Here is a 6461-nt window from a genome sequence, read left to right as displayed (position 1 = left end):
CTAGAGGTGGGGACCTCCGCAGTATGAGTTTTATTTTTTAATTAAAAAATTTTTTTTTTTTTACTAAGCTCTAAACCCAATGTGAGCTTTGAACTCACAACCCAGAGATCAAGAGCCACATGCTCTACTGACTGAGCCAGGCAGGCACCCCCTATAATATGGGTTTTAAACTCTTCAGGTGATTCTAATGCACACTAATCATTGAGAACCACTGCTCTAATCCAGTCAATACAGATTTTTCACTATTTCTTAAACACAGTTTTACCACCCTACTTCAAAAGGCTTTCTTTGCCCTTTTGATTAATTCTGACCCTACCAATCTGTCAAAGCCCTGAAAAGTCCTAACTCCTCCCCAAAGTACTCTCACTACCACAGCTCATGCTGATCCTTCTTGCCTGTCCCCCAACTCCTGTGACACCTAGTTCCTCTACCACCCAACTTAACAATTACAGTTAAAATTAACAGTTCTTTCCTATTCCCCAACAAAGTTCCTTAAAGACATGAATCATATTTTTATTTCTTCTTTACCCCTGTTCTTAGCACATAAGTGGAATTTTAATAGAGATGCTGGTTAATATAAGGATAAAGTCACTTATTGATGGATAAAAAGTTTGAAATTTCAAGTTGTAGCCCCAGTTCTGTGACCTTGGACAAGTTCACTTCTCAGGATGAGGTCTGAAAAAACAAGATGGACTCAATGACTTGATGCTTCCTTTCAGCTTCAACAGTGTATGATTTTATGAAATGTACCATTATACTCTCATATTGCTTGCTTATAACGCTATCACGGCAGTTTTTAGACTTGAGTTACAGCTGGATATGGTGTTTCCCAGTTAGCTACTAAGCTCTTTTAACAAGGGTCATATTTTAATCAACAGAGAATCTTATACCATGCCTTACATATAATAACAGCTCAATATATTTGCAGAAAATTATTTGGAAAAACTCTTTAAAAAGCTTAATTTCAAAGCATAAGAGACTGTTAAAAACTGAGAACAAACTGAGGGTTGATGGGGGGTGGGAGGGAGGGGAGGGTGGGTGATGGGTATTGAGGAGGGCACCTTTTGGGATGAGCACTGGATGTTGTATGGAAACCAATTTGACAGTAAATTTCATATATTAAAAAAATAAATAAATTAATTAATTAATTAATTTAAAAAAATTAAAAAAAATAAAAAGCTTAATTTATGCAGAAAACCTATGCATAGATCTGCTGCCTCCCAAAGGGCCCTTTGAAAACTTATTATTGTAAATACTATGAAGTGATTTATGGAAAAAAATTCTGATTATTCTGATAGAACCAGGGGTAGTCAGCTACATAATGCCAAAGAATGTAAAAACTCTCACGTGTATTTAGGGATAGACTAAAAGGCGGTAAGCCTCAGACTACCTTACTGCAACACGCAAATAAAAACTGCCCTGTACACTTAAGTGGCATATAACAACTCCACTGTTGGGAATAAATAGACGTCTTCACGCAAAACCTTTATCTGCAAATTTACAGAAACCGGGTGGAATGGAGACCTTGAATGGCAGGTGATGACCAGAAGTTGAATCTAAAGGGAAGGACAGCAAAGAGCAATTGAAGGGCAAGAAGGAGGAACAGAAGAGCAGCAGGAAAACATCACTGTGAGCGATGAAAAGGAGCAGTGGAAATTCAGTCTTTACCAAGGGCCTACTATGAACCAAGCACTTGGGGCTGCAAAGATGGCTCCAGATCTCAGGGGGCTAATATAATAGTCCTGAGGGTAAAACTGAAGCCTCTACCCTACTGCATGTAAGTGTGAGTATGAGTGTGTGTGTGTGTGTGTGTGTGTGTGTGTGTGTGTGTGTGTGTGTATGTTTAGTTCTAATTGGTAAAATCAAGCAAGGAAGGCTTCACATAAAGATGGTGAGTTAATGGAGCTTTAAAGTGTGTAGGAAGATTTGCTAAGGGAGAAAAAAGACAGTTGAGCTAGTTATTTTGGGGAAGAAACATTCACATATTTTTACAGCTGTTCCTTTGGGACTTTAAATCATGGAGGCTTCTTATATTCACCACCACTTTGTCATATGCCTTCTTTCTCTTTTTGCTTTATCTTAAATACTGACATGTTCAAGCCCAGCATTGGAACAGAGCCAAAAAACCCAGAATGAGGTGAGTGCTAGCCAAATTTGCTCTGTCACCTCCAAATCCAGCCAGCCCAGCTAGCCCAGTCCTGCTCTCCTGGCAGCCGGAAAAGGAAGACTAATTATATCCTCTGGGGGTAAAATTTGGATGCAGGCAGGCAAAGCTTATCCCTGTTCCGCCAGTGAGGTACCATGGTAGAGCTTCATTGCCTCCTAAGCCATGAGGATCTAGTCTACCTGTGACATGGAGGTCAGCTTCGCAGGGGAAAAAAAAAAAAAAAAAAGCTGCATGAAAAAGAAGGGGGATGCACTGGATTGGAAAACGCTGAGTTAAGTGAGATAATCGTCATAAAACGTTTAATAATATCCCTGGCACACAGAAAGCGTCGAATCAACGTGAGCTCTTATCAACAACATACTGCTACTACTGTTGTTGTTATTATTATTATTATTATTATTACAATAATACCTCAATTGTACTCCAACAAGAAATTACTGTTTTCACAGCCTACTTTTAGGACGTTGAAGAAGCAACTCCAGAGATGAAAGTGTCTTTCAAAAATTTTTAAAGGTACACGATCAAATTCCAACCGTGCTGGCCTGAAAGCCCCAGACTCTGAGTTCAAGAGCTAGTCCTGCTTTTTGCCAGGCGCGTGACCTTGGGCTCAGCACTTCATCTCGGTGCCTCAGTTTCCCCATTTGTAAAGTGGGACTAAGAAGCCCCTCCCTCGCAGGGTCGTTGTGGGGTCCAGCCCGCGGGTACTACTCGCTGCACCGGGGTCCCATGGACGCAACGCCAGCTCCCGGCCCATCTTCCAAGACCCCTGGCTTCGGGACGGGTGGGGTAGGTGAATACGCTACCGGAGGCCCATTGAGCTCCGCCGCCCGCAGGGCAGGAGCAGAAAAAGGGAGCGCGCTTGAGATGCGTCCCTGAGACCGAGGGGGTCGGGCGCCGGGAGGCTCGGCCCTAGCCGCCCGCAAGCTGTCACCAGCGGTTTCGTCGCGGGGCCCCGCAGCCCGGACGCGGGGAGCGGCCGAGGGAGGCCAGGCTGACCCAGGTGCCGCCGGCGGGGAGAGCGGAGGGCGCTGGGGGACCGGAGGAAACTGGCAGCGCGGGCCCGGGGCCCTGGCGCGCCGCGAAGATGTGGCGGGGAACGAGAAAGCAGGGGGAGCGACGCCCCCGCAGGCAGCGCCGCGCGCCCCGCGCGGGCCGGGCTGAAGCGCTCACTCACCTGAGGCTCGGGCACCCGCCAGCAGTGCACCAGCGGCAGCAGCGGCTGCGAGAGGGGCGGGGAAGGCTCTGCGGCCGCGCAGGCGCGTTGAGGATTCCCGGAGCACGCAGGCGCGCTGCGCCCGCCCGCCTCAGGAACTACCAAGAAGATGGTGGCTGAGCCGAGAGGGACGGGCGACACCATCTTGGATGTAGTTTTTCCTGTTGTGGAGTCTACTGGGAGAACCTGAAACTAGAGCTGCGCGGAGGGAGGGGCGTTGAGTGCGGCGTCTGCCCCGCCTCCTTCCTCCCCTTCCGCCCAATAGCTTTCTTAACGAAGCCCCTAAGGACCCCTGCAAAGCAAGGAAAGGAAGTCATCTCATTTTATGTGGGCCCAGAGATGCACCCAAGGGCACAAGGCCTAGCACAGTGCTTGGCTGGCTAGTGAGAGGCGCTTACCAGATTTCTAGTGAATGAGCACAGGAACTGAAGAACTAGAATCCAAGACTCAGGGCTGCTAATTCCCAGCCCTCCATTCTGTCACCTCTATTGACAACTGCCAGCCACACCATCTCCTTTCTTGGGTGCCACAAGGGAAATGGGAATTTTGTTTTGTTTCTTCTTTTTTTTTTTTTTTTTTAACTTTTTTTTTTTTTTTTAATTTATTTTTGGGACAGAGAGAGACAGAGCATGAACGGGGGAGGGGCAGAGAGAGAGGGAGACACAGAATCAGAAACAGGCTCCAGGCTCCAAGCCATCAGCCCAGAGCCTGACGCGGGGCTCGAACTCACGGACCGCGAGATCGTGACCTGGCTGAAGTCGGATGCTTAACCGACTGCGCCACCCAGGCGCCCCTGTTTTGTTTCTTCAAAGAATAATTACATATTAAGCTTAATGACCCAACAATTTAACACCAAAATGTACAGGACAAAATTCCCTTCCCAGAAAAGCTTTTTGGTTAATCTCACTGACTAAAGGTAAAATAGTCTCAACTGTATTAGGGCAAATGTAAGGAATACCAAACATCTGAAGGACAGTGACTGTCTATAATACTGTTACTCATCAAGCACAATTCCTGAACCAAATTTGGGAAGAGAGAAAACTAAAATTAACGGACCACAGCCTTTTATTATTTTATGATTGTGTTTATTCGGTAACATTCACTGAGTACCAAATTGGTTCTACTACCTATATGTCCTTGGTTAGATTATTAAGCCTCTTAATGCTTGAGTTCCTCACCTATAGTGACAAAATAATACAAGCTACCCATGTTATGGTCTGTATGAATGTAAAATGCTTACAGCTTATGTTATTTAAAAAAATTTTGTTTTAATGTTTATTTTTGAGAGAGAGAGAGAGAGAAAGAGACACAGTACAAGTGGTGGAGGTTCAGAGAGAGGGAGATACAGAATCTGAAGCGGGATCCAGGCTCTGAGCTGTCAGCACAGAGCCCCCACTTGGGGCTCAAACTCACAAATGGTGAGATCAGACCTAAGCCAAAGTCGGACACTTAATTGACTGAATCACCCAGGCGTCCCAAGTGTTATTTTTCTTATTTAGCTGTTGAAGATGCAGACAAAAACTTTTTACCCTTGAGTTTGAACAAATTCTTATAAACAAAAAATGCAACACAATGTACTAAATAAAATGAGGGAAGTTACAATCACCTGGGAGAGGTGTCCTCTATCCCCATTTTACAGATGATGAAATTGACCATAAGAGACAAAGATGCTCTTCAAACTGTATGCTCTTTCCATTATACTACTATGCTTTTCAAAGAGTAGGCAATTAACACCACTCTTCTGATTCTTAAAAGCCCCAGCTTTCCTTGGGGCTGTCCAGTTTTCCTTCTTGCTCTAGCCTTGACAATATTATCCATTCTCAAGGCTTCAATAGCTACTCATTAGCTACTTCCAAATTTTGTATCCAGTCCACATTTACCAGTTTTCCACCTCTATATCCAAAGGTCTAGTTGATTTCTCCATTTGGTATCTCAATTTGAACTACGAGCTTTCCCATTTCATTACTGCTCTTACCCAGTTTTTCAAGCTTTCACCCCTCCAGCATATTGATACCAGTATTCTAAATTTATAGTATTTCATCTTACTTACAGCATCCCTGTGATATAGGTTCTATCATTCTCCCAATCTTACAGATAAAGAGATTTAATCACTTTTTCTCATCCACAGTAAGTGGCAGTTAGGCTTTGAACACATAGGTCACATGCCTACTAAGTTCCAGATGCTATGAGCAACTCACATGTTTTTGTTTTTTGCTCTATCCCCAGTTCCCAGAACTGTGTCTGGCTCTGTAGGGCTCTGTAAATACATGAAAGAATATTTCATGTATTCATGAAAGAATATTTCATGTATTCATGAAAGAAATACAGGGGCTCTGTAAATACATGAAAGAAAAGAGAATGTAGGTCAAAGGAAAGATATCCTTTCACTAATTGGTACTTAGGCCAAGGTTTAAGACTTAAGAATAATGACTGGGTATTTAAATGAAATAGGCTTTATCCTATTAGAAGGATCAGGGAATAAGAAACATTAACAATAAATTAGTTGGTGTTTTACTGGTAATTAATGTGGAGGCATATCTCCACACTACTGTTCACTTCAGCATCTTGGCAAAGAATACTATTTTCTGCTAAGCCCTTGCTGACGTAAAAGGTTTTTTTTTTACTTTCTGTATTTATTTTTTATAATTTACATCCAAGTTACCACATGGTGCAACAATGATTTTAGGAGATTCCTTAAGCCCCTTACCCATTTAGCCCACGCCCCCTCCAGCAACCCTTTTTGTTCTCTATGATTAAGAGTCTCTTATGTTTTGTCCCCCTCCGTTTTTGTATTATTTTTGCTTCCCTTCCCTTCTGTTCATGGTTTGTATCTTCAAGTCCTCATATGAGTGAAGTCATTTATTTGTCTTTCTCTAATTTTGCTTAGCATACCTCTAGTTCCATCTATGTAGTTGCAAATGGCAAGATTTCATTCTTTTTGATTGCTGAGTAATACTTCATGGTATATATATATATATATATATATATATATATATACACACACACACACACACACATCTTCTTTATCCATTCATTCATTGATGGACATTTGGGCTCTTTCCATACTTTGTCTATTGTTGA

General features: G+C 43.2%; 1 protein-coding gene across 2 annotated transcripts in view; it reads right to left on the bottom strand.

Annotated features, from left to right (window-relative positions):
* NDRG3 (NDRG family member 3) overlaps nucleotides 1–3398 on the bottom strand; it is a 68056-nt gene extending 64658 nt beyond the window's left edge. Inside the window, exon 1 of one of the 2 annotated variants that reach the window (XM_049650841.1) lies at nucleotides 3342–3398. The gene's annotated coding sequence lies outside the window, so the exon portion shown is untranslated. The remainder of the gene's footprint in view (nucleotides 1–3341) is intronic. The other variant, XM_049650842.1, reaches the window with a different exon arrangement.
* Nucleotides 3399–6461: the final 3063 nt, after the last annotated feature.

The sequence above is a fragment of the Panthera uncia genome (assembly GCF_023721935.1).
Source record: "Panthera uncia isolate 11264 chromosome A3 unlocalized genomic scaffold, Puncia_PCG_1.0 HiC_scaffold_11, whole genome shotgun sequence".
Taxonomy (NCBI): Eukaryota; Metazoa; Chordata; class Mammalia; order Carnivora; family Felidae; genus Panthera; species Panthera uncia.
The sequence above is the reverse complement of the archived record's forward strand: the minus strand, read 5'-3'. Positions and strand labels throughout refer to the sequence as shown.